The sequence below is a fragment of the Eurosta solidaginis genome, chromosome 2 (assembly GCF_040869045.1).
Source record: "Eurosta solidaginis isolate ZX-2024a chromosome 2, ASM4086904v1, whole genome shotgun sequence".
NCBI lineage: Eukaryota > Metazoa > Arthropoda > Insecta > Diptera > Tephritidae > Eurosta > Eurosta solidaginis.
In genome coordinates, this window is record NC_090320.1 from 3996426 (window position 1) to 4013891 (window position 17466).

At 35.4% G+C, this 17466-nt stretch overlaps 2 protein-coding genes across 3 annotated transcripts in view; one reads left to right on the forward strand and one right to left on the reverse strand.

Moving 5' to 3' along the window:
• rk (rickets) overlaps positions 1–17466 on the reverse strand; it is a 667150-nt gene that overhangs the window by 505607 nt on the left and 144077 nt on the right. For both annotated transcript variants that reach the window (XM_067764097.1, XM_067764098.1), the window contains one exon: positions 1277–1440. The gene's annotated coding sequence lies outside the window, so the exon portion shown is untranslated. The remainder of the gene's footprint in view (positions 1–1276; positions 1441–17466) is intronic.
• LOC137239138 (acetylcholine receptor subunit alpha-type acr-16-like) overlaps positions 1–17466 on the forward strand; it is a 283317-nt gene that overhangs the window by 174734 nt on the left and 91117 nt on the right. The gene's annotated exons all lie outside the window — the stretch shown is intronic.

The following is a 17466-nucleotide window of genomic DNA, read 5'->3' on the forward strand; positions in this document are numbered from 1 at the left end:
ATCTTTGCAAAAAAGAACTTCATATCAATGGTATTTAATTTCGCTAGTAGATTTATAACAATAAATTGGAAAACACAAACATTTTTGAAAATGGGTGTGGCACCGCCCCTTTTAGGCTCAGCAATTTTCTATGTTTCGGTAGCCATAACTCGAAGAAAAATTGTAGCAGGAAATATTTCTAGAAAAAATGGACAAGATCGGTTAAAGACTGCACCCACTCTTATGTAAAAGATTTTTAAAAGGGTCGTAGACGAAAATAATGCGCTATATCCTAACGAAAAAGAATTTTGTATCAATAGAATTTTAATTTTTAAATTGAATTATAACATTAAATTGGAAAAATTAAATTTTTGAAAATGGATGTGGCCTCGCCCCTTTTATGACTAAGCAATTTTCTATGTTTGGGAGCCATAACTCGAAGACAAATTAACATATCGTAATGAAATTGTGTACACATATTTTCCTTATAGCAGGAAATATTTCTAGATAAAATGGACGGGATCGGGTAAAGACCACGGCAACTTTTATATAAAACAAATTTAAAAGGGTCGTAGACTAGAATAATAACCTAACTTAGCAAAAAATTGTTTTGAATCAATGATATCTCACTTATAAAGTTTTATTGCAAGAGGAAATGGGGAGACATTTTTTTAAAATGGTCAGTGCCACGTGTTATGTAGAAAACTAATTTAGCTGAAATGAAATGTATAATTGAAGCTCACGCTGAGTATATAAAGTTCCGTTACACGCGAACTTAAGACACCTTTACTTGTTTTTAAATAATATTATTAATTACAACTTCTGACTTTACCCAAAAAAGGCACACAGCTCAAACCAAAACTTAGCGCGTCAAAACTTAAAGCGTTACTCAAGAATACTTTTGACCAAGGACGGAAAATAATAATAATTTTTTTTTTTTTTGGACTCGAAAAAGTCCTGGTCAAAAAATTGTCCTAGGTGAAAATATTTGAGTTCCCAGGTATCCCTTTTTCCATAAAAGTCCACATATAAAAGTAAAATCTGTATTTTTATTTTTTAAGGCCAAAGTAAAAGTCCGGCTCAATAAAAAAGAAACGGTTTATCCGAATTAAAAAAATTGTTTGTTTCGGATAAGCCGTTTCTTTCTTATCAAGCGGGACTTTTATTTTGGCCTTAAAAAATAAATGTCTGGATTTAATTTTTATTTCCGGACTTTTATTTTTAAAATTAATAGCTTTGCAAAAAATTATATTGTAAAAGGAATAACAGTTTCGGTCCCTGCTTTTGACATACTAACCCAAGTGAATTGTTGACACTCTTCAAGACGTTAACGTGTTGTTGCATTGTTTTGTTTTCTAGTCGCTGGCGTTGTTGTGCGTTGGCTTTACGCTTTCATGTGTTTCACGTTTTAATTTGTGTTGCTGCTCCACTTCAGTCATAATAAAGTTTGTTTAATTGCAGCTGGAAAAATTAAAAATAAGCAGAATTTGAAAACAGGCGAAATTTCTTGACGAACCGATATATCCCGCAAAAGTAAAATATGCTGCCAGTATTAACGTTGACAACAACAAATAGAAGGGAGCATATTAAATTGAGGCAAAACCTACACTTCCCTGCAGGCAATTGAAGCTCCCTTTTGCAATTTTCCATTGATTTATTTTTCCGTTTTATGTTCCCACAGCGTATTTCGAACTCTGTGTCTGAATTTTTTTCGGACTTTCTCCTGTGCTTGTATTGTTAGAGCTTGCAGTGTTTTTATATTATTTTATATTATATTAAGGAAATCTAATTGGATTTATTCTAGACTGCGTTGTCAAGCATGAGACGATTATTTTATTTATTTCAGAGAAAGTTTAAATATATATTCTATAGCCTTCGATGAGATAGTGATTAAAAAAATTACGCCTTTTATTAATGCCATCTAGCGCTAAAAATCTCTAAAGCAACGATTTCCTGGGTGATACGAGCCATTTCCGTATTGTTTTCCATCTGCCTAGAGCTAGAAATACCGAATACTTAAATTTCATTGACCAATACATCTCAAATAAGCTGAAGTAGATAAAGCTGTGTTGCGGTCTTAGAATTATTGTTAATTGGCGGTTGATTCAAACCCCGTATGAATGACCCAGAACGATATGGTAAAACCTTTATCAAATTCTTTCTTTTCCAATTTCTTTACTTTTGTAATTTTAAATTTGAGGTATTTTGCATAGTTTGAAACTCAGTTCTATGATAAATTGATAATTTAAAGCTTAATGCTAGGAGCTAAAAATAAAATTACGTCTCGGGAGTCAGCTCCCGAAAGGCTAGCAGATGAAGACGTGAAATTCAGAAACATATCCAAGTAACCATCGCCGCGTGCAAATTTTGTAATTTTTGCTGATAAGCTTTTCATGGCAGAAGTACCCTCGGGAAAATTTGTCAAACCACTGCCAAAAGGGCGACCCCGGTTAAAAAAAAAACTCTTTTTTCTTATGGGGAAATCTTTTTTCTACATTTTGATGTTGCTTTGACTGGACCTTCGATGTGGTAGACTAAGCACGTTACCACCTCATCACGGCAGCCACTAACCTTCATCTCTTACGCTAATCTCCATAAAATATGTCAGGTTAAGTTACACTGGTCGGTCAATATAAACCTCCCATAGATCTAAAGTATCTATAGTGTTAACAAGAATTTATTTGACGAAAAAAAGTAAAAAAATCAAAAAAAAAAAAGAAGAAAGTACAAGGACTCTATGCAAAAACTTGAAATTTAAGCCTGCTTTTTCCTTTCACCAACGGATCCCGGCTTCTACCGTCTCCTTTGCCACCTCAGCGGTCTTTTCACAGAAAACTCAGTATATATGTACGCTCCACCTTGAGCGTATTGATAAAATTTAAGACAAATATTCCCTTAAATTCATTCTGGTTTTTTTACCTCGTGCGAAACTACCGCCGGTCAAATCAATTAAGAAGGAACATATGACGCAAATGGACATGATGGACGTTCAAGTCGATAGCGTTGCGCTACCAACTTAAACGGTGGCCTGGCTGCCGAAATACTACACTCATGCCTTTTTATACTGCACTAATGTGCTCTTATTACCCCTTAGCACCTCCCACATAGTAAGGCAGAAAGCACAATAGAAAAGAGCAAAATGAAATGCTGAACGAATAGTTTTTTGTAATTTTCATAAGCCGCGGCATCCAAGCAAGCAAGAGTTTGATCTAACTAGCCTTATAAAGGGAACGTCTCCGGAAGCACTAGGATTACATTCGTCATCTTCCAGCTCTGCAATTTGATCCAGTTAAGCATAAGGAGGCTTCAAGGCTAATTCACACTGAGTCAATAAATATCTGTGCTAAGTCGCGTCCGTTATCAATATATATCATCCAACCCTGTGGTCCAAGCCTTTTCAAAATGGTAGTTTGCTTGGACTTCCACTAGGGGAACATTCCTTTCCAAGAGTTAATGATTGTCCTGACTATTTTCTACCCAAAAAAATATTGTGACACCAAAACCAGACCCAACTCTCAAGGAAAATGTGTTTTCGCAAAGTCAAATATGTGAAATATATACGCTACGAGAGGTCAACTGGAAAAGGGCATATACATTAAAATAAAAACAAAAAGCAACCACAACCAGACAAAGTGTCGCCGTTATACACGCGCTGCTCACTTAAGCCCACACTCAACATAATAAACATGCAAAAAAGGCGAAATAAAACAAAACCATTAAAATGACAACCAGCATCACAATGATATGAAGCGCAGCATATGAGCAAAATAACAAAACACAAACAAAAACATGCTTATATAAATATGTACACACTTATATACAACAACATACACATTGTGTCATTTTCAAAAGTAGTGACGTAACAAAAAACTAGCGAATGTCCTGCAAAAATGACAGCTGAAAATTGTATTTGAATAACAGAGTGCCACAATTTATGGCGCTCGTTGTGTGTTTATATCTACAATAAGTATGTGTGTGTGCGTAGGGATGCCATAATGGCTGGCAGCTGTTTTTCTGTTGTTATTTGTCGCAGCAGCATAAGCATCAGCACCTTAAGATTGTCACGTAGGGCTGCTATGTGTCACTGTGTGAGTGCGCGCATAAACGCCTGTGCGTATGCTACGTAACGTGTACTATTCTATTGTGTATTTTTTCGTGTTATTTTCACTTTTTGCACACACATAAATACAATGAAATAAATGACTATGCGCAATGTACTTAAGAAAGGAGAATTATGTGTATTTTACGTTTTACATTGCGAATTTATGCGTATGCATTTTTGTACGTGTTTTTTGTTTAATATGCGTAAAGGGAAAAGTCAGTGATTGTGTCATAGTGACGAAGATAAAACACCTTCGTATTTGTGCAAATATGAATGTATGTTCACTGGCCGGATTTTTGGTGTTTTTAGTCGTTCGTATTTTTGTCTGCTATATTTTTGCATTCATTCTCACATTTACTCTGGTAAATGTCAACTTAAGTTTTTGCAACTCTCATCCAACACACATACGCCCATACATAAAAAGTCACAAGGTGATTCTGAAATTAATGACTTTTTGGCCTTTCCTTGTCATGTTTTCACTTACACATATCTTCTATGTTACTTTGGTATTCATTAATTTTACTCTTGGACTCCCGTTTGTGACATTGCTTTGTTGCTATGAGAATGTAGCTGGTCAATCAGTATTTTTACTATTTTCATTTGCATTGTGGTCGTGCCATCCTGCTGATTTTACCATTTGAAGGACGATGATAACAAGGAAAGTGTTTTAAAAAACTTAAATAACCGTCAAGAAAAACTTAATTAAATTTATGTTATGTTAGGTTGAACTGGCTGTCGATGAGGACCTTCCCAGAAGTTTGTTTTAACGACCAATCTGAAAAACCCTATCAAAAACCAGGACCTATGTTATAAAATAACTCCGTCCCCTTGGCAAATACTAGAATCTGTATCATTTCTAATAGCTGGAGTCTTAGCCTGGCAAGTACAGGGCACGAGCTCAGAACGTGCTCGGTCGTTTCCTCCTCCAACCCGCACTTCCTACATCTGCTATCACTGACCAAGCGTAATTTAAAAGCATGTGACACCAGAAGGCAGTGCCCAGTCAGAATACCCGTCATGAGTCTACAGTCCTCTCTTTTTAATGATAGAAGCAACTTGGTTAGTCTAAGGTTATAAGACGTACACAGATTCTTCAACACTTTACAGCCCCGCGCTTGAACCCACGCCTGTCCCGCTTGGTCGATCATGTGTACCTCTCGCCTCCGCTTAATCTCGCCCAGTCTAACTGGGATGCGCCCTTTTTAGCTAGTTCGTCCGCTTGTTCATTCCCATCTATTCCCATATGCCCTGGGACCCAATATATGCTTCTCCCTGCCTCGATTCTCTCCTTACGTTAAAATGGAGCAAACAAATATTTCTTTTCACCCCAGATTCGTGTAATTATGCGTATACTTGCAAAACCTTTATCTTCAAAATTTTGATCATGTTTCCACACATTTTTCTTAGCCTAGAACTGAGTTTCCATCCAAAATCGAGAACACTTTCGAATATCAACCTACTTTACACCCTTTTTTTAGTTTATTTAAAAACACCTAGCTCAGGCTTTCTTTCATGAATACTCCAGCTAATATCAATATTATTGTATAATGCTACAAATTGAAAAAAAAAAATATCGGCCTCAATATTCATAGGGGTAAATCGCGCCAAGTATTTTTTTTAGTCGGGATAGAACACTTACGTAAATACAATTTTTTGGCTGTAATTGTGTGTAGAAACTTTCTTAATTTACGTAAATAATCGACAGTCTCTATTTGTTCACACAGAATTTAGGTTCACTTTTCCACTACCTTTTTTATTGCATGTGTAATCTAGCGCAGGAATCCATTGCAAATGCTTGTCCTTCAATGTTCATAATCAATTTCAATTTTTACAAACCGATCAAAATCGCTTCGGGGGTTAGCGTCAATTAATGTTGATGAAGATGGAAATTTCCGCTCTTAAATTTAAAGCTCATGTTGGGGGGATCTGGCAGAACGTTTTTATTATACCTTTCATGAACATGAAATGGTATATTAACTTTGGTCCGATGTTTGTAACGTTGAGAAATATAGAAGATAGACTCACCATTAAGTATATCGAATTGATCAGGGCGACGAACTGAGTTGATATAGCCATGTCCGTCTGTCCGTCCGTCTGTCTGTTTGAACGCAAACTAGTCCCTCAACTTTTGAGATATCTCAATGAAATTTGGCACAAAGACGTATTTTTGTATTATATTAGACATTTGTCGGATCCGGTAGGATCGGACCACTATAACATATATCTCCCATACAACCGATCGTTCAGATAAGACGATTTTGGTCATTCCTGCCACAATTTCGAAAGTATAAACGTGAAACTCGGTGGTATATATTCTAATATATCATAGAAGATATCCTGAAAAAACAATTTGATCAGAGCTATATACAGTATATATCCCATACAACCGATCTTTCAGATAGAAAGATTTTTTAGCAATTTCTTCCTTAATTTCCAATATAAAAACGTTAAACTTGGTGATATTTATTCTAATATACCATAGAAGATTTCATGAAAAAATCATTTCGATCGGAGCTATATATAATATATATCCCATACAAACGATCGTTCAGATAGAAAGATTTTTAGCCATTTCTCCCTTAATTTCCAATATAAAAACGTTAAACTTAGTGATATTTATTCTAATACATCATAGAAGATTTCCTGTAAAAATCATTTTGATCGGAGCTATATATAATATATATCCCATACAACCGATCCTTCAGATAAGGTGGTTTTTGCCATTTTTTATTTTATATTTATTTTAAAAATCGTTTAGGTATGTACATTTGTTCGCTATATATTTCCTATCTTATATATCCGATTATTTGGAGATCACGAACGGGATAAGATTATTGTTCAGCCCCATTCATGAAAGGTATGAAGTCTTCGGCACAGCCGAAGACAGTCCCATGCTTACTTGTTTTTTTTTTTATTTTTCCAATGACAGCGGAAATTATCTTTTGTTTTAACTTGGTTATTTGACATATAATTTTTAAGTCTGAATGACAAAATAGCTGCGAAGATCTAAGTTATATTTTAAAGCTTCTCATAGCAAAAACTAAATCATATCAATTTTAAAAATCAAATGACAAATAAACAGTTTGAACCAAGAAAAAACAATTTCGGCTGCATTTTCAAGGACCAAAAAAATTGTTAATAAATTTCCCAAACACTCTAAACATAAGCTTCAAATATAGGGTCTGACTTTCGTAACGTTTTTAACTGGTATGGAGACCAATCTATTTTAATATGTAGGACTTTTGCAGTTTCTCAAAAGCAAGCTTTTTATATATTCGGCAAAAAATATTATGAGAAAGCCTTAAATTGTCATTATTTCAATGAAAATGTTAATGTAATGTAATACGAACATTTAAATATAATAAACTCTCCACTTTCAAACTGAACATCATCAACGGGCTATCGCTAATCTGGAATTAAAATTAATTGCCTGCAAAGGCGCAATCTAATAAACAGAACGAAAGGATGGCAACCCCTTTTACATCCTTTTATACCCTTGTGCCACACTTATGCTACTTACATCATTTGTTTTGTTTTTTATAACACAACATTGAAAGTTTGTCACAGCTAAAGCAAATCGGAGCACATACACACATACCTAATAAACGATTCATCGATTTCTGGATCGACAACTTTGTCGATAATGATTTTGTAATGAACTGTGCGATTATACGCATTCAGGCATGTATGTGTGTACTCGAACTTATGTGGGGAAAGCACACTACACCATAAACATCTATGCACACAAGCACTTAAAAAGAGTATTAGCTATAACATATCCATACTTACATACACACTCACAGAGTATTTACATCAACACTAAATTTACGAGCACATCACTTTATCACTACTGTTATTTACATTTATTTCTCATTTATAAGAAGTCAATGAGCTACTGCTATTGCTTTTAGTTACTCTGTCGACTTTATAGTTTTTGCTGTTGTTGTCATTCGGGTCAGTGACAGTAATTGTGTGTTCAAGATGCATAAGTACAGTTGTGTTTAACTACAATAATAATGATTAGTTATTCAGTAGTCTATTATTACGATTTACTGTTGTTTTTTAAGGCGTTGATGAGATGCAGTTGTCCTTGTTGTTGTCGTAGTACATTTCCTTTTCTTCTTCTACGATTGCAAAGCAAATGAGCGTCATGTTCACTTAATAGAGGTTGACCGTATTAATACAATTGCAATTGAGGGGATGTGTGGAATAATGGTATAAGTCGAGTTACACCGTTTTTCCATAAATCAACTAAATAAAAAGAGCAAGATTACATACACATACCATATTAATCTTAGAAGATAATAGTTAGTGATATTTAAACAAAGATATTAGCTTCATTTATGAAAAAACGGTATAACTCTCTAATAAAATTTTGCAGCAGTGAAGCATCGAAATGGTATGAAAATATATTCAATGTCGTAGACCAGAAAGAACTGAAAAATAAAAGAATCGAAGTGGTTTCAAAAACGACTAAGCAAACAGAGAACTCCATTGTTAAAGATAGAAAAAGTTTAAAAATGATAAGGATAGTAAAAAAAAAGATTGATAAAAATAACAAAAGGAAATAACAAATAGTTATAAGCACATCTAAATAATAGAATATAATGTATTTAACAATGGTTATTAATGTATCTACTATTTTTTTAATAAAGTATCTCAATCAAAATATTTGGTATTCGATCTATGGAATAACGGTATAACTCAAAAAAAAGAAATCATCCATTTTCTAATAAAATTATGTATATATAAAATTTGTTACTTTTTCTTATCAAAGAATCATACTATCTAAAATCATACCAAGTAGGATTATTATAAATTTATTTTTACATGTATTGTTAAGTTTTTTTTCACTTTTCTCAAAAGGTTGATTCTTGAGTTATACCGTTATTCCACACATCCCCTCAATTATGCCACAAAAAATTTAGTTATTATGACTACCACATATATACCAATACATATACCTTAACTTGTAAGCTATTTTAGCTCAGATTGTGCATAAATCTGTTTCAAGTGACATCTTTCATAGTTATGCCAGCTTCGAGTACACTTTCTATTTAATGTTTCCAAGTTTATGATTTTGATGGTTCTTTAATTATGTCAATAATTAAGTTATTATTAGATATAGTTCTAAAATTATACGAGTTTTTATGGTTATCATTTGGCAAAATTACGTTTCTTTAACAAAAGCTTTTTTTGTTTGTTAAGTATTCCAAGATACAAGCAAAAATTTTGATAAACACAATTCGAGTTCGGCTGATCTGGGCCATCTCATTTAGAGATCTGATCGGCTTTGTGCTTTCGACACATGAGTCGAAGGCCTTTAGCGCAATCTGGCTATCCGAGAAAAATGTCACTGCTGTTCGTAGAAAAACGAATACACGATACAAAAAAATGTAATAGATACAATAACGTAACCCCCGGTATTTCCTTATTCACTTAAACCTGAACCTCCCTGTACTTATTTTTCTATAGCATAACCAACAACCACTTGTACTTATTCTTATATAGCATAGTCAACAACCACTGATATCAAACCAATGAAAATCACAATAATGGTGTGTTGACTTCTCAACCAGTTTGCGGCACCACCCATATAAACATCAAATTTGCATTTTTACAATTCAGTCCTCACAGGTGACCGACCGGCCTACTATCGATTCTGCCGAAGACTGCCGATCCCGCCGATACCGTCAACCGACCCCGCCCGGAACGAGCCGCCGCTGCCCAGGCAAACACCTTCGCTAGCCTACTTCCCCTCTCTTCCCGGCCCTGGTACACGCTCCGTAGCCCACCGCCGCTGCCGTCGCATCGTCGCTATTCTGGTGCCGTCGCTGCTTCCATCCCGCCGGTGCTACGCTAACCGTTGGCCCTCCGCCATCCTACCACCGTTAAGCCGCTGCATCCGTCACGCCGCTGCTACGCCGACCGTTGGGCGTCCGCCATAATACTGCCGTGCCCATCCCGCCTTGCTGGTGCCGCCGCTGCCCCACTAACCGTTGGCCGTTCGCCATCCTACCGCCGTTAAGCCGCTGCTACGACGACCGTTGGCCGTTAAGCCGCTGCATCCGTCAAGCCGCTGCTACGACGACCGTTGGCCGTTTGCCATCCTACCGCCGTTAAGCCGCTGCATCCGTCACGCCGCTGCTATGACGACCGTTGGCCGTCTGCCATCCTACCACCATTAAGCCGCTGCATCCGTCCTGCCGCTGCTACACTAGCCACTGGCCGCTTGCCATCCTACCGCCGTTAAGCCGCTGCTTCTATCCCGCCGCTGCTTCCGTACCGCCGTACGAGTCCGTCCGTTACCCGACCGTTCAACCGCCCTACCGAACCTCCTCTACTCCAACGACCGTTAGCCGCCGCTCCGCCCCCTCGCCATCTTGCGACGGAAAGCTGCTGTCCGCCTAATATCGCCAGCCGTGTGTGCGTGTGTTCGTAATATATAAATATCGTGTATTTATTCAGTAGGGGTTTGTGGGACCTTTACTCGACTCTGGATTGTTACCCCAGCCTTAGACAAAACCCACCTCATAATAGGTTTAACAGTTTTTGATTTATGATTAATAATATTTGTAAGTTTGATTTTATTACAAGTGGGCGGTGCCGCGCCCATTTTAAAAAATGTTTCCAAACTTTTATCAAGGGTCTCAGTATCAGTCCACATGTCAAATTTCAAAATTCTAGGTGTATTATTTACTAAATTATCAGGTTTTTTGTGTTTTCCAAAATTTCATATATATGAAAAGTGGGCGTGGTTATCATCTGATTTCGCTCAATACTAATTTATTCTGGGTCCAGGTAAGCTAGTGTACCAAATTTGATGAAGATATCTCAATATTTACTCAAGTTATCGTGCTAACGGACGGACGGACATGGCTCAATCAAATTTTTTTTTTGGAAGTCTATATCTATCTCGATTCCTTTATACCTGTACAACCAACCATTATAATCAAAGTTAATATAATCTTTGTGCAAAGCACGCTGAGTATAATAAACAGATCTCTCTGTTTGAACTTTCTTGCGCCTGTTTGCCTACACACATTACCAAAAACTTTCATCTGTTATCACTTGCAATTCATTTGTAAATTACTATATATATTTCTTAATATTTATGGCTTTAATTGATATTTCCGGCCAACAGTCAGGGCAAAAGCATACAAATTCTGAAAATGAGTGCCAGTCGGTTGAGCAAATATGCAAGTAACTAAATTGTTTCGAAAATATTTTATAAGCAATTAGAGAAAAAGGCATAGTTTTAGGGGCTCAAACAGAAAATGCAAACTGCATTCGGAAAATTGCCCTACAATATAGAAACCTTGGCATGTATTTGTGTGCATAACACTAAACATATACAAAGATGTATAAATATTTATGTATGCCAGTATTTCGTATCGCAAATAAATCAATAAATTTAAAAATCGTTCAATTGCTTGTGGAGTCGGTTTATAAAGAAAAAATACATCTTGTGTAGCAAGTTGAAAAAGGAATTTTGAATCAGATTTCAAGGGGTCATAAAATCATCATCAATATAGAAATGTGGCTTCGAAGACACCATAAAACCCTAATTTATATGTAATAGCGACTGAATGAAAATTTAAAAGCGTATACAATCACACAAAATTCATCAAACTAATTGATTTCTTGCAACAACAGTAGCAGCAACTACGAAAACCAAATGCACTATGAATGAAAACTATTTCACTTTTTCGGCAAATTTGCCAATCAAATAATACATATTCTATTTTTGCATTTAGTAAAGCTTCACTTACAACGATTAAATCGGCTTTAGTTTTTAAATTAAGTAAATAGAATTTATATCGCCGCAATTGCGCTCTCAGATTGCACAAAATTTTTGTCAGTCATTTTCTGTTGAATGTGCGCAACAATTCAATTCAATCAAATGTTCCCGCTTTGCGTAGGCATTTTTGGTTTATTCAGTTTTTTCTTTTCTGCTTTTAACAAACAGCTTGATTTAGTAAAAGGATTAGTCAATTTCACAAGCTTCTGAAAATACGAGTTAACGAATAAAATTGCTGAAGCATATTTGGGTACTCACTTTGCATTGCGCCTAAAAGTGTACCAGCTTTTTTATTGTATTTGTTTTTTAAGTTGTTTTTGTGGGAAAAGCTAAGTTCTGTATAACGATTCTGAATTTGGTGCGCCTAAATATTTACATCAAATTTTCTCTATAGACCAGTTTTAGGCGCGTATAATATAGAATTTTGTGAAGAGATCTCAGGAGCTTCACATAAAGGAAGAGTTTTAGTCATATTGCGGGGAATGGAATATTTATGCGTTCCGCCAAATTTAACGCCCTACTAAAATTTGTTATAAAATTTTATTCTTATTAGCATTTTGTTATTATTTACTTAATCAAAAGTTGGCATGGATAAAGTTTAAAAACTTTACAATTTTTGATTTCCGAAAACTTTAATTAATGTGTCAGTAAAATTTGCAACAAAAAACAAACAAACTTTCTATTATGAGCCACTTTACTATCTAAAATAGAAACAAAATATTTGCCCTATAAATACGGAAGCCCACATATGCAAGCCTAAAAATAGGCAGTTGACCTTAATTACGTTTAAAAAAATTTCAAAATGAACAATTTAAAAGACCCTGCGCGCCCACACAAGCACAACTTGCCTAACTTTGATTGGGCAAAAATTTTTAGTAAAATATGCCAACATTTCTAGAGTAACTGGCAGACAGAATGACATGCAATAAGACGGACAAAGAAAGCCGATATAAAAGCATAGAAAACCAAATAAAATGCATCAAACTATTACGCTAGAAAAAACAAAAACTTGATAAACGAAAAAGTTGAAGCAACAAAGTGAAGCACTTAACTAACAATCGTTTTCCCGTGAGCTTAGACTGCAAACGTGATGCAGCAATAAATAAAACCCACTGCATAGAACATATGTTTAAGTTGAAAACTGGAAACTGACATAAAGAAGAAGATTGTGATACCAACATAAATCCTACTAGCTAGAGAAAAGCTACTTACTTTCCTAAGAAAAAGGAAAGTGGAGCGTACAGTTGTGAGAAATTTAAGAAAATATATGGGGTATTCCACCCCATTTCGACCAATTTTGAACCCGACCCCTTTAGAATTGGCTGAAAGTTTTTCTTCTTTTTCTAGCTTACGAAAGACGTTTTTCAGAAGTTTTTCAAATTTATTCATCCAACTCAAAAAAACTTATGAATTTTTAAAAAAACACCGTTTTTGTTTTCAAAATGCTATACCTTTTTCAAAAATTGACCGTTTGGGATCTTTTTTTTCTTTAATTTGTTTTTAAATGTACTTTTCGGAAAAAATTCAAAAAAATGTTTAAAGTTTTTTTATGTAATTTTTTTTTTCTCATAAAAAACTTCAATCAATTCTGCAATCATCCCCACTAATCCCGGAGTGGCCCGAGAATTTTTTTTTTATTTAATTGAAAAAAAGTTAAAATTTTTTTTTTTGTATTTTTTCCGAAAAGTACATTTACAAACATATTAAAAAAAACAAGTAAGGAAGGTTAAGTTCGGGTGTAACCGAACATTACATACTCAGTTGAGAGCTATGGTGACAACATAAGGGAAAATAACCATGTAGGAAAATGAACCGAGGGAAACCCTGGAATGTGTTTGTATGACATGTGTATCAAATGAAAGGCATTAAAGAGTATTTTATGAGGGAGTGGGCCATAGTTCTATAGGTGGACGCCATTTAGGGATATAGCCATAAAGGTGGATCAGGGTTGACTCTAGAATGCGTTTGTACGATATGGGTATCAAATGAAAGGTGTTAATGAGTATTTTAAAAGGGAGTAACCCTTAGTTCCATAGGTGGACGCCGTTTCGAGATATCGCCATAAAGGTGGACCAGGGGTGACCCTAGAATTTGTTTGTACGATATGGGTATCAAATTAAAGGTATTTATGAGCGTTTTAAAAGGGAGAGGTGGTAGTTGTATAGGTGGTCGCCTTTTCGAGATATCGCCATAAAGGTGGACCAGGGGTGACTCTAGAATGCGTTTGTACGATATGGGTATCAAATGAAAGGTGTTAATGAGTATTTTAAAAGGGAGTAATCCTTAGTTCCATAGGTGGACGCCGTTTCGAGATACCGCCATTAAAGTGGACCAGGGGTGACCCTAGAATTTGTTTGTACAATATGGGTATCAAAAGAAAGGTGTTAATGAGTATTTTAAAAGGGAGTAATCCTTAGTTCCATAGGTGGACGCCGTTTCGAGATATCGCCATAAAGGTGGAGCAGGGGTGACCCTAGAATTTGTTTGTACAATATGGGTATCAAAAGAAAGGTGTTAATGAGTATTTTAAAAAGGAGTGGGCCTTAGTTCTATAGGTGGACGCCGTTTCGAAATATTGCCATAAAGGTGGACCAGGGTGACTCTAGAATGTGTTTGTACGATATGGGTATCAAATTAAAGGTATTAATGAGAGTTTTAAAAGGGAGTGGTGGTAGTTGTATATGTGAAGGCGTTTTCCAGATCGCGACCAAAATGTGGACCAGGGTGACACGGAACATCATCTGTTGGATACCGCTAATTTATTTATATATGTAATACCTGCCAAGATTTTAAGGGTTTTTTATTTCGCCCTTCGGAACTTTTTCATTTTCCTCTACTTAATATTGTAGGTGTCACAACCATTTTATAAAGTTTTTTCTAAAGTTATATTTCGTGTCAATAAACCAATCCAATTACCTCACCATGTTTCATGCCTTTTTTCGTATTTGGTATAGAATTATGGCATTTTTTTCATTTTTCGTAATTTTCGATATCGAAAAGGTGGGCGTGGTCATTGTCGGATTTCGTTCATTTTTCATACCAAAATAAAGTGAGTTCAAGTATGTACGTGAACTAAGTTCATTAAAGATATGTCGATTTTTGCTCAAGTTATCGTGTTAACGGCCATGCGGAAGGACAGACGAACGACTGTGTATAAAAACTGGGCGAGGCATAAACCGATTTCGCCCATTTTCACAGAAATCAGTTAACATCATAAAATCTATGCCCCTACCAAATTTCAAAAGGATTGGTTAATTTTTGTTCGACTTATGGCGTTAAAAGTATCCTAGACAAATTAAATGAAAAAGGGCGTAGCCACGCCCATTTTGAAATTTTCTTTTATTTTTGTATTTTGTTGCACCATGTCATTACTGGAGTTGAATGTTGCCATAATTTACTTATATACTGTAAAGATATAAAATTTTTTGTTAAAATTTTACTTTAAAAACAATTTTTTTTTAAAGTGGGCGTGGTCTTTCTCCGATTTTGCTAATTTTTATTAGGCGTACAGTAATAGGGGTAACGTCCCTGCCAAATTTCATCATGATATCTTCAACGACTGACAAATTACAGCTTGCAAAATTTTAAATTACCTTCTTTTAAAAGTGGGCGGTGCCACGCCCATTGTCCAAAATTTTACTAATTTTCCATTCTGCGTCATAAATTCAACTCACCTACCAAGTTTCGTCGCTTTATCTATCTTTGGTAATGAATTATCGCACTTTTTCGGTTTTACGAAATTTTCGATATCGAAAAAGTGGGCGTGGTTATAGTCCGATATCGTTCATTTTAAATACCGATCTGAGATGAGTGCTCAGGAACCTACGTACGAAATTTCATCAAGTTACCTCAAAATTTACTCAAGTTATCGTGTTAACGGCCCTGCGGAAGGACAGACGGACGACTATGTATAAAAACTGGGCGTGGCATCAACCGATTTCGCCCGTTTTCACAGAAAACAGTTAGCATCATAAAATCTATGCCACTACCAAATTTCAAAAGGATTGGTTAATTTTTGTTCGACTTATGGCGTTAAAAGTATCCTAGACAAATTAAATGAAAAAGGGCGGAGCCACGCCCATTTTGAAATTTTCTTTTATTTTTGTATTTTGTTGCACCATGTCATTACTGGCGTTGAATGTTGACATAATTTACTTATATACTGTAAAGATATTAAATTTTTTGTTAAAATTTTACTTTAAAAAAAATTTTTTTTTAAAAGTGGGCGTGGTCCTTCTCCGATTTTGCTAATTTTTATTAGGCATACATGTTGTAATAGGAGTAACGTCCCTGCCAAATTTCATCATGATATCTTCAACGACTGACAAATTACAGCTTGCAAAAATTATAAATTACCTTCTTTTAAAAGTGGGCGGTGCCACGCCCATTGTCCAAAATTTTACTAATTTTCTATTCTGCGTCATAAATTCAACTCATCTACCAAGTTTCGTCGCTTTATCTGTCTTTGGTAATGAATTATCGCACTTTTTCGGTTTTACGAAATTTTCGATATCGAAAAAGTGGGCGTGGTTATAGTCCGATATCGTTCATTTTAAATAGCGATCTGAGATGAGTGCTCAGGAACCTACGTACCAAATTTCATCAAGTTACCTCAAAATTTACTCAAGTTATCGTGTTAACGGACGGACGGACGGACATGGCTCAATCAAATTTTTTTCGATCCTGATTATTTTGATATGTGGAAGTCTATATCTATCTCGATTCCTTTATATATGTACAACCAACCATTATCCAATCAAACTTAATATACTCTGTGAGCTCTGCTCAACTGAGTATAAAAAAAAAATGATCCCAAACGGTCAATTTTTGAAAAAGTTATAGCATTTTGAAAAAAACACCGTTTTGCAACTCAAAATAAGTTTTAAATATTTTGAAAAAAAACGGTATTTTTTTCAAAATGCTATAACTTTTTCAAAAATTAACCGTTTGGGATAATTTTTTTTATACTCAGTTGAGCAGAGCTCACAGAGTATATTAACTTTGATTGGATAACGGTTGGTTGTACAGGTTTAAAGGAATCGAGATAGATATAGACTTCCATATATCAAAATCATCAGTATCGAAAAAAAATTTGATTGATCCATGTCCGTCCGTCCGTCCGTCCGTCCGTCTGTCCGTTAACACGATAACTTCAGTCAATTTTGAGGTATCTTGATGAAATTTGGTATGTAGATTCCTGGGCACTCATCTCAGATCGCTATTTAAAATGAACGATATCGGACTATAACCACGCCCACTTTTTCGATATCGAAAATTTCGAAAAACCGAAAAATGCGATAATTCATTGCCAAAGGCGGTTAAAGCGATGAAGCTTGGTAGATGTGTTGACGTTATGACGCAGAATAGAAAACTAGTAAGATTTTGGACAATGGGCGTGGCACCGCCCACTTTTACAAGAAGGTAATTTAAAAGTTTTGCAAGCTGTAATTTGGCAGTCGGTGAAGATATCATGATGAAATTTGGCAGGAACGTTACTACTATTACTATATATGTGCTAAATAAAAATTAGCAAAATTGGATGAAGAACACGCCCACTTTTTAAAAAAAAATTTTAAAATTCAAA